Source organism: Panulirus ornatus, chromosome 6 (genome assembly GCF_036320965.1).
Source record: "Panulirus ornatus isolate Po-2019 chromosome 6, ASM3632096v1, whole genome shotgun sequence".
NCBI classification, from domain to species: Eukaryota; Metazoa; Arthropoda; class Malacostraca; order Decapoda; family Palinuridae; genus Panulirus; species Panulirus ornatus.
The window spans coordinates 18,956,093-18,970,966 of NC_092229.1; the positions used below are offsets into that span (position 1 = coordinate 18,956,093).

Consider the following 14,874-nt stretch of genomic DNA (forward strand, 5'->3'; position numbering starts at 1 on the left):
AGGACTGAAGGATCGTATAAACAGCATCTGATACTGATGGAGTTGTCGATTCTTCATCTGATTTGATTGCAAGGAGGGAAAAGAGAAGGCAAAGCAGGGGGCAGGACTGATCATCTTAATAAGATAGATAGCCTTATGTTTTAAGCAACTGCGAAGGATGGCTAAGTAAGAGGATACAATATTCCCCAGCTCGTCCTTATAAATATCAACATTCTAGAGCCTACCACAGCAATCGTTATAACAAGCATCAATATGCATAAACATTACAGTATCGTACCAACAAACATCAAAATTCAAGAATTATTATATCGTCCTGATAAGCAACAATGCTCAAGAACTTATCATTCTAACTAGCAGCAATGTTCAAGAACTTATCATTCTAACTAGCAGCAATGTTCAAGAACTTATTATTCTAACTAGCAGCAATGTTCAAGAACTTATTATAACATGGCTCTAATATGCAACAATATTCAAGTATCAACATGTTCTCACAAGCACCAATGGTCAAAAACTTATAATGTTCTTACAAGCAACAACAATCAAGATTTTATCAAAATATCGTTTTAATAAGCAACAGTACTAAAGAACTTATCCTTCTAACAAGCAACAGTACTGAAGAATCAATTACATAGTTCTAACAAGCAACAATAGTCAAGAACTTATCGTTTTAACAATCATATTCAAGAAATTATTATAATATCGTTCTAACAAGCAACATTGTTCAAATATATTATCATTCTAACAAGCACTATTATATTATATATTATATTATCATTCTAACAAGCAACGATATTCAAGAATGTATAATATCGTTCTAACAAGCAACAGCACTGAATACAAATTATCATTCTAACTAGGAAATAGTCAGGAAATTATTACAATATCGTTTTAAAAAGCTACACCAGATAAGAACGTACTGTATTATCGTTCTAATAAGCAACAGTACTGAAGAACATGTTATATCTTTCTAACAAGCAACAACAGTCAAGAACTTTAATCGTTCTAGCAAGCTACAATTGCCAAGAGGTTGGTTATTACAATATCGTTCTTACAAGTAACAATTGTCAATATCTTAAAACATCGTACTAACAAGCAACAGTCAAGAACTTATGATATCGTTCCAAGAAGTAAACATTTTATACACCTTTAATGTTATCGTTTTACTAGACATTTATATTCCAGAACCCATCATATTACCGTTCTAACAGGCAACAGTGCAGCAGGATCTTTCAAAACATCATTTTAACAAGCGTATATATTGCAAAACATGTTAAAACATTCTAAAAAGCCCCAGTATTCCAGGACTGTGAACACACTATTGTTTCAAAGCTCCCGTGTCAATCACTGTCATTCTGGAAGCTTTGATATTTTAGAAACAGTGAAGTTGTTTTGGAAGTTCTGATACTACTGACAACACCACTCTGGAGATTTTGTTTTCCCATGACAAGTGACTAATAACCTTATGCTGGAATATTCAAGAGACAATTATTTTTTTTTCCTGAAGTTCTCTAATATCACCAGACCACAGGGACCACCAGCCCCAAAGTTTAAGAAAAGAGAGCCAATGACACTACCATTCGGGAAGTTGATATTCACGAGACGACGACAATAACATTATGGAAATTCCAATATTCCAGGAACTGTGACATCACTCAGGCAAACGACATATTACGTATCATGAGGAAAATCCACGACAAAAATTCTAAAGACTTACCAAAAAAAAATCGAAGGACAACATATTATCAAAAAAATATTCTGGCATATGAAATAACATTAATACCAGCACACTAATTACATTCAATAAAATAAACAAACAGTATAACTTTGAAACCGTAAAAAATCAAGTACAAATACGTCGTCGTTACCAAGGGAAACTACATTTTCCATACGGCTAATGACGACACAAATCAATCACAGGGCCATACACACACCCGGTGAGTTCATCTGAACACTGTAGCCTAGTGTGTATACACTGCCACACTACCTGGCCAGCCCGTCAATATCATTCTTGGAAAAAAAACGTTAATCCAGTTCAAGCAATCATACCAAATAAAGTCAAAAATACTCTGTCCATGTCAAACAAAGTCGATCAAGATGAATGTCCTAATAAGACTGTTCAACGCGTGCAATACTAATGTGCAGCTAAAGCACTGACAGAAAAGGAGCACGTCTCCAGAATGTACTTGCTATGCATCATACGAACCCATATACTGCTAGGCATGTTCAAGCGGCAGAGATGATCTACAATTGTGCAGTTGTGAGTAAAGCCATCGATGGAGAGGCAAGGTCCTTGCTGGGCCATCACAGCCTGATGGTTCCCTCGGCAAACGAATTACCAGCAAAACATGGCGCCAAAAAAAGAACCTCCTAATATTTACAAAGGACACCACCATAAGTGGCTCTGCCAGTGCTGATGCTCCGTGCTAAGGCACCACCGCCTTTATGGCTCGAGAAGCACATCAACTAACACCCAAACAAAGGTCCTAATACTCACTAAGGAAACCAGCACCTCGGGCCAGATGGAAGCCTTGCCAACAGGTCCAGTATCTCCCGTCCCTCAGTAGCAGTGCAGTTCTTAGGCAGTGTGAGGTGGTTTCTAGATTCTTTCACGTGTTTCTCACAACTAACCTTTTTCACTATATACTAGAAACTTGAGAGCAAAGATTACATTCAATATTACATCAATCAGAGGTGCTCACTTACTGCTTTGAGTCCAGTGGCTATCACTCGTATACTAACCAGAGAGATACATACACTCGCAACAGGAAATTTTCTTTGATCTTGAGCGGCCAACTCCACTCAAGCTGCCAAGATATTCTTGCAAATTTTGCAAGGAAATAGAGAGGCAGATGTCAGACGTAACAGCAGCCGGCCCACACGAGTATTGGAGTGTGCTGCGGAGTGATGGCTGCCTGGAGTCAGTGGGGACGTGGGCGTGCAAGTCAGAGCAACACAGCCAGCAATATTTCTCGCGTTCCTCACCGCACAAGATAAAGCACCTCGCGAACTACCAATGCATGACTCGCGAGGGCCATGTACACTGCTGCACAAGGCACAATAACAGCTGACGTGGTGTCAAGTGCAATTAGTGATGAAGGGCGGATGGCAAGTATTCCTCCCTGTATGGCTGTGTGGCCTGTGGTCGCTCCAGGATTAGCAGCACGGCTGAGGCACAGACGTGGCCCTTACTCCTCCCTACACCTGCCTCAACACAACCCCAGGTGTAGGTCCTGCACTCAATGGCTACCTACACCCACACCTCATAACCACAGCAACAGACGCCCAAAGGCTGGCACAGACGACGCCACATACGATCATCCCCACCACAGACTCCCATCAGTACTCTCGACGACCGCTCCTATGGCTCAGATGAACACTTAGCTACACACAATACATCCAAAAACACGTCTAAAGGCACACGGACCTGGTTGACCGGCCAGCGATGTGACGGAGGCTTGATGGGTGTGCACACGGCCCTGGTGGACTGTTACCTGCGGCGCTAGCGGCAAAGCTAGATGCGGACCCGCCCCCTTCTGATGCCGGCTTCACTCACCATTATTTCTCAACACTCGTTCTTTCTCAATTTCTCTCCTTTAAACTGCCACAAAGCAGACCATTTACACTACACCGTTAACCCACGATGCAAGTTATTCCTCTAAACAGTGAACATCACTACTGGAGACGATTAGCACAATCTTTCCACACTAAAACACCGAAAATTCTACCCCGGCAACGGAGACTTACTGGCAACTACGGCAGCAGGCATGACGTCATGGCACGTCATCACTAAGTCACGCCTCCATAACCCTCCCATACCCTCCACTCTCTTAATCTTCCCCGACGGAGTGTAACTAATAATTACACAGAGGAAAGCCGAGCCGCTCGCCGGCTTCCACCCTCCGCCACTACTTGTAAACAAACTTAGGTGGTGATAAGGCCTGGCCACCGTTAGGACCGACACGGCACCCCTACCACTGACACCATCACAACAAAACCACACAACAACACGCCATTGCTTTATCATCAGGATCGGGGATAAAGCTGGGCACATCAGCCGCTCCTCTTACACCCTACCACCCACCACACCCTAGAACATACACCCTCCTTCCTCCATGCTAACTACAACCCCCCCCCCCCCCCAAGCAAAATGCCATCCACTCCCTCCCTCCTCCCAGCACTACGCCATCCACGTCCTTCCCCCTCCCAGCACCACGCCATCCACACCCTCCCTCTCTCGCCACCACGCCATCCACATCCTCCCTCTCCCAGCACTACGCCACCCACACTATCTCTCTCTCTCTCACCACTACGCCATCCACATCCTCCTCCTCCCAGCACTACTCCATCCATACCATCCCTCTCCTAGAACCACGCCATCCACCCCCCCCCCTACCATCACCATGCTATCCACATCCTCTTCACCATCATCACCTAAGGTCTTAACGCTCCTAATGCTACCATCACTAAACCTTCCCGCCCTAACACCATCACCCCTACATCCACCCGCCCCAAGCACTATCACCCCACATGCACCAATCCCTGGCACATTCACCACCCGTAGCACTGTCATCCACCATCCACCCGCCCCTAGCACTATCCGCTTAAGCTCCCATTCCCGCTACATCCATCGCCCTAACTCACTATCCTGTCACAGCCACTAACCCAAAATCATAATCCCGCCACATCCACTCATACACTTACAACCACGCCACATCCACCAACAAAAACTCACACTCACGCCACAGCCACCCACCCAATCTAACAATCCCGCCACATGCGCATGCCGACACATACAATCATGCTACATCCATCCGCCTAAACCACTTTACTAGAACATCCACCAGGCTTAAGTGCCAACCTCCCTCCTTCCCCAACTCCGGCACTCTCCCTACACCCATGACCCGTGCACTATCATCCAGATTTCCCTCAGTATACACACCAGTCCCACAACCTGTTGCCAACATCCTCACACTCCTCAGAATCTTTTGTACCTCAGGGAAATGTTCTTGTACCCACCCTAGCGTTCCTCACAGCGGACATTATCAAGAAAACCTGACCTGGACATGCCAAGGACTGCAGAATATCGAAGACTGTGGTAGGTCAAGGTCCCTGGTAGGTCAAGGAATCCAGCTAAATCCAAAGGTACATTGATCAAAGAAATGTCTAGATGTCCTTCCCTTCCACTATGGAAGCAGCAGCCAGTAAATATATATATATATATATATATATATATATATATATATATATATATATATATATATATATATATTCCGCTGTCTCCCGCGTGTGCGAGGTAGCGCAAGGAAACAGACGAAAGAAATGGCTCAACCCATCCCCATACACATGTATATACATACACGTCCACACACGCAAATATACATACCTACACAGCTTTCCATGGTTTACCCCAGACGCTTCACATGCCCTGATTCGTTCCACTGACAGCACGTCAACCCCGGTATACCACATCGATCCAATTCACTCTATTCCTTGCCCTCCTTTCACCCTCCTGCATGTTCAGGCCCCGATCACACAAAATCTTTTTCACTAGATCTTTCCACCTAAAATTTGGTCTCCCACTTCTCCTCGTTCCCTCCACCTCCGACACATATATCCTCTTGGTCAATCTTTCCTCACTCATTCTCTCCATGTGCCCAAACCATTTCAAAACACCCTCTTCTGCTCTCTCAACCACGCTCTTTTTATTTCCACACATCTCTCTTACCCTTACGTTACTTACTCGATCAAACCACCTCACACCACACATTGTCCTCAAACATCTCATTTCCAGCACATCCACCCTCCTGCGCACAACTCTATCCATAGCCCACGCCTCGCAACCATACAACATTGTTGGAACCACTATTCCTTCAAACATACCCATTTTTGCTCTCCGAGATAATGTTCTCGACTTCCACACATTTTTCAAGGCTCCCAGAATTTTCGCCCCCTCCCCCACCCTATGATCCACTTCCGCTTCCATGGTTCCATCCGCTGCCAGATCCACTCCCAGATATCTAAAACACTTTACTTCCTCCAGTTTTTCTCCATTCAAACTTACCTCCCAATTGACTTGACACTCAACCCTACTGTACCTAATAACCTTGCTCTTATTCACATTTACTCTTAACTTTCTTCTTTCACACACTTTACCAAACTCAGTCACCAGCTTCTGCAGTTTCTCACATGAATCAGCCACCAGCGCTGTATCATCAGCGAACAACAACTGACTCACTTCCCAAGCTCTCTCATCCACAACAGACTTCATACTTGCCCCTCTTTCCAAAACTCTTGCATTCACCTCCCTAACAACCCCATCCAGAAACAAATTAAACAACCATGGAGACATCACACACCCCTGCTGCAAACCTACATTCACTGACAACCAATCACTTTCCTCTCTTCCTACACGTACACATGCCTTACATCCTCGATAAAAACTTTTCACTGCTTCTAACAACTTGCCTCCCACACCATATATTCTTAATACCTTCCACAGAGCATCTCTATCAACTCTATCATATGCCTTCTCCAGATCCATAAATGCTACATACAAATCCATTTGCTTTTCTAAGTATTTCTCACATACATTCTTCAAAGCAAACACCTGATCCACACATCCTCTACCACTTCTGAAACCACACTGCTCTTCCCCAATCTGATGCTCTGTACATGCCTTCACCCTCTCAATCAATACCCTCCCATATAATTTACCAGGAATACTCAACAAACTTATACCTCTGTAATTTGAGCACTCACTCTTTTCCCCTTTGCCTTTGTACAATGGTACTATGCACGCATTCCGCCAATCCTCAGGCACCTCACCATGAGTCATACATACATTAAATAACCTTACCAACCAGTCAACAATACAGTCACCCCCTTTTTTAATAAATTCTACTGCAATACCATCCAAACCTGCTGCCTTGCCGGCTTTCATCTTCCGCAAAGCTTTTACTACCTCTTCTCTGTTTACCAAATCATTTTCCCTAACCCTCTCACTTTGCACACCACCTCGACCACAAACACCCTATATCTGCCACTCTATCATCAAACACATTCAACAAACCTTCAAAATACTCATACCATCTGCTTCTCACATCACCACTACTTGTTATCACCTCCCCATTTGCGCCCTTCACTGAAGTTCCCATTTGCTCCCTTGTCTTACGCACTTTATTTACCTCCTTCCAGAACATCTTTTTATTCTCCCTAAAATTTAATGATACTCTCTCACCCCAACTCTCATTTGCCCTCTTTTTCACCTCTTGCACCTTTCTCTTGAGCTCCTGTCTCTTTCTTTTATACATCTCCCACTCAATTGCATTTTTTCCCTGCAAAAATCGTCCAAATGCCTCTCTCTTCTCTTTCACTAATAATCTTACTTCTTCATCCCACCACTCACTACCCTTTCTAATCAACCCACCTCCCATTCTTCTCATGCCACAAGCATCTTTTGCGCAATCCATCACTGATTCCCTAAATACATCCCATTCCTCCCCCACTCCCCTTACTTCCATTGTTCTCACCTTTTTCCATTCTGTACTAAGTCTCTCCTCGTACTTCCTCACACAAGTCTCCTTCCCAAGCTCACTTACTCTCACCACCCTCTTCACCCCAACATTCACTCTTCTTTTCTGAAAACCCATACAAATCTTCACCTTAGCCTCCACAAGATAATGATCAGACATCCCTCCAGTTGCACCTCTCAGCACATTAACATCCAAAAGTCTCTCTTTCGCGCGCCTGTCTATTAACACGTAATCCAATAACGCTCTCTGGCCATCTCTCCTACTTACATACGTATACTTATGTATATCTCGCTTTTTAAACCAAGTATTCCCAATCACCAGTCCTTTTTCAGCACATAAATCTACAAGCTCTTCACCATTTCCATTTACAACACTGAACACCCCATGTATACCAATTATTCCCTCAACTGCCACATTACTCACCTTTGCATTCAAATCACCCATCACTATAACCCGGTCGCGTGCATCAAAACCACTAACACACTCATTCAGCTGCTCCCAAAACACTTGCCTCTCATGATCTTTCTTCTCATTCCCAGGTGCATATGCACCAATAATCACCCATCTCTCTCTATCAACTTTCAGTTTTACCCATATTAATCGAGAATTTACTTTCTTACATTCTATCACATACTCCCACAACTCCTGTTTCAGGAGTACTGCTACTCCTACCCTTGCTCTTGTCCTCTCACTAACCCCTGACTTTACTTCCAAGACATTCCCAAACCACTCTTCCCCTTTACCCTTGAGCTTCGTTTCACTCAGAGCCAAAACATCCAGGTTCCTTTCCTCAAACATACTACCTGTCTCTCCTTTTTTCACATCTTGGTTACATCCACACACATTTAGACACCCCAGTCTGAGCCTTCGAGGATGATGAGCACTCCCCGCGTGACCCCTTCTTCTGTTTCCCATTTTAGAAAGTTAAAAAATACGAGGGGAGGATTTTTGGCCCCCCGCTCCCGTCCCCTCTAGTCGCCTTCTACGACACGCGAGGAATGCGTGGGAAGTATTCTTTCACCCCTATCCCCAGGGATAATATACATATATACATACATATACAGATATATACACATACATACGCACACACACACATATACATATATATACATATGAAAAATGTAAGAAATAATTTAGAAAACTGAAACTTCTAGCTTGAAATGAAATGAAAAATGAATGTCACATAATGGTTCAACCTCTGGCTATGGAAAAGGGGAAATGTATAATTTATTTACACAAACGTTAATAGTAGTTTTCATCAATTTAACCACTGTATCATACTGCCTGGTCCACTTCTCTTATCATGAAACAGGAATATTGGCTTATGATGTTTCTCAATTTTCTTCATTACACAAAGTACAACCATATCTTGGATACATGAGGGTAGGTAGTTGGTCATCCGCCATAATAAAGCCTTGACAGACCAAAAATTTATCTGGACTCAACTTTTCCAGTACATTTATGAAAAACACCTTTTTGCTTTCCATCTCTATCACTTTGAAAAAAAAAAAAAAACTCCCTTTGTTCACATTTCAATGAAAGAATAAGCTTCAATGTCTAAGCTACATTTTTTTCCAATTTCACTATTTTCTTGTCAGAGCACCATGTATGAAAACTATCACTCCAGTAACACAACTATACACATTTACTTCCCCTTTACATATATATATATATATATATATATATATATATATATATATATATATATATATATATATATATATATATATATATATATTCCTTCAAACATACCCATTTTTGCTTTCCGAGATAATGTTCTCGACTTCCACACATTCTTCAAGGCTCCCAGAATTTTCGCCCCCTCCCCCACCCTATGATCCACTTCCGCTTCCATGGTTCCATCCGCTGTCAGATCCACTCCCAGATATCTAAAACACTTCACTTCCTCCAGTTTTTCTCCATTCAAACTCACCTCCCAATTGACTTGACCCTCAACCCTAATGTACCTAATAACCTTGCTCTTATTCACATTTACTCTTAACTTTCTTCTTTCACACACTTTACCAAACTCAGTCACCAGCTTCTGCAGTTTCTCACATGAATCAGCCACCAGTGGTTCCAACAATGTTGTATGGTTGCGAGGCGTGGGCTATGGATAGAGTTGTGCGCAGGAGGATGGATGTGCTGGAAATGAGATGTTTGAGGACAATGTGTGGTGTGAGGTGGTTTGATCGAGTAAGTAACGTAAGGGTAAGAGAGATGTGTGGAAATAAAAAGAGCGTGGTTGAGAGAGCAGAAGAGGGTGTTTTGAAATGGTTTGGGCACATGGAAAGAATAAGTGAGGAAAGATTGACCAAGAGGATATATGTGTCGGAGGTGGAGGGAACGAGGAGAAGAGGGAGACCAAATTGGAGGTGGAAAGATGGAGTGAAAAAGATTTTGTGTGATCGGGGCCTGAACATGCAGGAGGGTGAAAGGAGGGCAAGGAATAGAGTGAATTGGAGCGATGTGGTATACCGGGGTTGACGTGCTGTCAGTGGATTGAATAAAGGCATGTGAAGCGTCTGGGGTAAACCATGGAAAGCTGTGTAGGTATGTATATTTGCGTGTGTGGACGTATGTATATACATGTGTATGGGGGTGGGTTGGGCCATTTCTTTCGTCTGTTTCCTTGCGCTACCTCGCAAACGCGGGAGACAGCGACAAAAAAAAAAAAATATATATATATATATATATATATATATATATATATATATATATATATATATATATATATATATATATATATACAAGAATTAGAGGAACAGACAACGGCACAACTCGGTGACATCATAAGGCACACGAAAGGTACACAAGTACTACGAGGCCTGGTCCTGAACCTCCGTCCCACCGTTGCACCACCATACTCCCCATACTCTCCCACAGCCAGCCTCCTGCCTGCCCTTCACCCTACTGCCATAAATACAATCGCACCAGCATCCTTCCTACCTTAGTATATCTCCCACAAACTAATGTCCCTACCCTCAACTCATCCTTCCGTTACTACCAACACCATCTGGACACCGCCAAGCCCCTGCTCCCACCACTTGGAGGGAAGGTCAAGAGTGAGGAGTGATTTATTTAAAGATGTCAGAAAGCAAGAAAGCTACGAGATGTACAGAGACGAAAATGTAGGCGACACCTGGCCACCATCCTACCAGCACACTGACATTACCCACCCACAACCACCAACTGGACACAGAGGAACTTGTAACACCATCTCTTGACACGACCACACTCCCAGTAAAAGACCTTGTCAAGGTGAGTGACTTCTGCCGTACCAAAGAGGTACTTTGCTGGTGAAACATGTGATCACTTGGGAACTGGCACAGAGCAGTGCATGCGGGCATGATACCCCGCTTGTCATGTAACTGTACTGTGTCTGGTCCGCATGGCAATGTTACACACACACACACACACGTATAAATATATATATATATGTATATATATATATATATATATATATGGATTTGTATGTAGCATTTATGGATCTGGAGAGGGCATATGATAGAGTTGATGGAGATGCTCTGTGGAAGGTATTGAGAGTGTATGGTGTGGGAGGCGAGTTGTTGGAGGCAGTGAAAAGTTTTTATCGAGGATGTGGGGCATGTGTGCGTGTAGGAAGAGAGGAAGGTGATTGGTTCTCGGTGAATGTAGGTTTGCGGCAGGGGTGTGTGATGTCTCCATGGTTGTTTGATTTGTTTGTGGATGGGGTTGTGAGGGAGGTGAATGCAAGAGTCCTGGAAGGGGGGGCGGGTGTGGGGTCTGTTGGGGATGGGAGAGCTTGGGAAGTGAGTCAGTTGTTGTTCGCTGATGATGCAGCGCTGGTGGCTGGTTCATGTGAGAGGCTGCAGGGGCTGGTGACTGAGTTTGGTGGGGTGTGTGGAAGAAGAGGGTTGAGAGTGGATGTGGATGGGAGCAAGGTTATTGGGTGCGGTGGGGGTGGGGGTCGGGTCAATTGGGAGGTGGGTTTGAATGGAGGGGGGCTGGGGGAGGTGAAGTGTTTTGGATGTCTGGGAGTGGATCTGTCAGCGGATGGAACCATGGAAGCGGAAGTGGATCATAGGGTGGGGGAGGGGGCGAAAATTTTGGGAGCCTTGAAAAATGTGTGGAAGTCGAGAACACTATCTCGGAAAGCAAAAATGGGTATGTTTGAGGGAATAGTGGTTCCAACAATGTTGTATGGTTGCGAGGCGTGGGCTATGGATAGAGATGTGCGCAGGAGGATGGATGTGCTGGAAATGAGATGTTTGAGGACAATGTGTGGTGTGAGGTGGTTTGATCGAGTAAGTAACGTAAGGGTAAGAGAGATGTGTGGAAATAAAAAGAGCGTGGTTGAGAGAGCAGAAGAGGGTGTTTTGAAATGGTTTGGGCACATGGAGAGAATGAGTGAGGAGAGATTGACCAAGAGGATATATGTGTCGGAGGTGGAGGGAACGAGGAGAAGAGGGAGACCAAATTGGAGGTGGAAAGATGGAGTGAAAAAGATTTTGTGTGATCGGGGCCTGAACATGCAGGAGGGTGAAAGGAGGGCAAGAAATAGAGTGAATTGGAGTCATGTGGTATACAGGGGTTGACGTGCTGTCAGTGGATTGAAGCAAGGCATGTGAAGCGTCTGAAGTAAACCATGGAAAGCTGTGTAGGTATGTATATTTGCGTGTGTGGACGTGTGTATGTACATGTGTATGGGGGGGGGGGCATTTCTTTCGTCTGTTTCCTTGCGCTACCTCGCAAACGCGGGAGACAGCGACAAAGTATAAAAAAAAAAAAAAAAAAAAAAAAAAAAATATATATATATATATATATATATATATATATATATATATATATATATATATATTTATTTTGCTTTATCGCTGTCTCTCGTGTTAGCGAGGTAGCGCAAGAAAACAGACGAAAGAATGGCCCAACCCGCTCACATACACATGTATATACATACACGTCCACACACGCAAATATACATACCTATACATCTCTATGTACACATATATATACACACACAGACATATACATATATACACATGTACATAATTCATACTGTCTGCCTTTATTTGTTCCCATCGCCACCTCGTCACACATGGAATAACAACCCCCTCCCCCATCATATGTGCGAGGTAGCGCTAGGAAAAGACACCAAAGGCCCCATTCGTTCACACTCAGTCTCTAGCTGTCATGTAATAATGCACCGAAACCACTGCTCCCTTTCCACATCCAGGCCCCACACACTTTCCATGGTTTACCCCAGACGCTTCACATGCCCTGATTCAATCCACTGATAGCACGTCAACCCCGGTATATCACATCGATCCAATTCACTCTATTCCTTGCCCTCCTTTCACCCTCCTGCATGTTCAGGCCCCGATCACACAAAATCTTTTTCACTCCATCTTTCCACCTCAATTTGGTCTCCCACTTCTCGTTCCCTCCACCTCCGACACATATATCCTCTTGGTCAATCTTTCCTCACTCATTCTCTCCATGTGCCCAAACCATTTCAAAACACCCTCTTCTGCTCTCTCAACCACGCTCTTTTTATTTCCACACATCTCTCTTACCCTTACGTTACTTACTCGATCAAACCACCTCACACCACACATTGTCCTCAAACATCTCATTTCCAGCACATCCATCCTCCTGCGCACAACTCTATCCATAGCCCACGCCTCGCAACCATACAACATTGCTGGAACCACTATTCCTTCAAACATACCCATTTTTGCTTTCCGAGATAATGTTCTCGACTTCCACACATTCTTCAAGGCTCCCAGGATTTTCGCCCCCTCCCCCACCCTATGATCCACTTCCGCTTCCATGGTTCCATCCGCTGCCAGATCCACTCCCAGATATCTAAAACACTTTACTTCCTGAAGTTTTTCTCCATTCAAACTTACCTCCCAATTGACTTGACCCTCAACCCTACTGTACCTAATTACCTTGCTCTTATTCACATTTACTCTTAACTTTCTTCTTTCACACACTTTACCAAACTCAGTCACCAGCTTCTGCAGTTTCTCACATGCATCAGCCACCAGCGGTGTATCATCAGCGTACAACAACTGACTCACTTCCCAAGCTCTCTCATCCCCAACAGACTTCATACTTGCCCCTCTTTCCAAAAGTCTTGCATTAACCTCCCTAACAACCCCATCCATATATATATATATTTTTATATATTATTATTATACTTTGTCGCTGTCTCCCGCGTTTGCGAGGTAGCGCAAGGAAGCAGACGAAAGAAATGGCCCAACCCCCCCCCCCCATACACATGTATATACATACGTCCACACACGCAAATACACATACCTACACAGCTTTCCATGGTTTACCCCAGACGCTTCACATGCCCTGCTTCAATCCACTGACAGCACGTCAACCCCGGTATACCACATCGCTCCAATTCACTCTATTCCTTGCCCTCCTTTCACCCTCCTGCATGTTCAGGCCCCGATCACACAAAATCTTTTTCACTCCATCTTTCCACCTCCAATTTGGTCTCCCTCTTCTCCTTGTTCCCTCCACCTCCGACACATATATCCTCTTGGTCAATCTTTCCTCACTCATCCTCTCCATGTGCCCAAACCACTTCAAAACACCCTCTTCTGCTCTCTCAACCACGCTCTTTTTATTTCCACACATCTCTCTTACCCTTACGTTACTCACTCGATCAAACCACCTCACACCACACATTGTCCTCAAACATCTCATTTCCAGCACATCCATCCTCCTGCGCACAACTCTATCCATAGCCCACGCCTCGCAACCATACAACATTGTTGGAACCACTATTCCTTCAAACATACCCATTTTTGCTTTCCGAGATAATGTTCTCGACTTCCACACATTCTTCAAGGCCCCCAGGATTTTCGCCCCCTCCCCCACCCTATGATCCACTTCCGCTTCCATGGTTCCATCCGCTGCCAGATCCACTCCCAGATATCTAAAACACTTCACTTCCTCCAGTTTTTCTCCATTCAAACTCACCTCCCAATTGAATTGACCCTCAACCCTACTGTCCCTAATAACCTTGCTCTTATTCACATTTACTCTTAACTTTCTTCTTCCACACACTTTTCCAAACTCAGTCACCAGCTTCTGCAGTTTCTCACATGAATCAGCCACCAGCGCTGTATCATCAGCGAACAACAACTGACTCACTTCCCAAGCTCTCTCATCCCCAACAGACTTCATACTTGCCCCTCTTTCCAAAACTCTTGCATTAACCTCCCTAACAACCCCATCCATAAACAAATTAAACAACCATGGAGACATCACACACCCCTGACGCAAACCTACATTCACTGAGAACCAATTACTTTCCTCTCTTCCTACACGTACACATGCC

The 14,874-nt window shown here is 44.1% G+C and overlaps 1 protein-coding gene across 3 annotated transcripts in view; it reads right to left on the minus strand.

Annotated features, from left to right (window-relative positions):
* The window catches only part of PMCA (plasma membrane calcium-transporting ATPase 3), a 1,595,457-nt gene that overhangs the window by 1,424,390 nt on the left and 156,193 nt on the right, over positions 1 to 14,874 (minus strand). The window contains exon 1 of one of the 3 annotated variants that reach the window (XM_071662681.1): positions 2,755 to 3,417. The exons of 1 other annotated variant lie outside the window; for it this stretch is intronic. The gene's annotated coding sequence lies outside the window, so the exon portion shown is untranslated. Of the gene's footprint in view, positions 1 to 2,754; positions 3,418 to 14,874 lie in introns of those variants that run through there. One more of the 3 variants, XM_071662678.1, reaches the window with a different exon arrangement.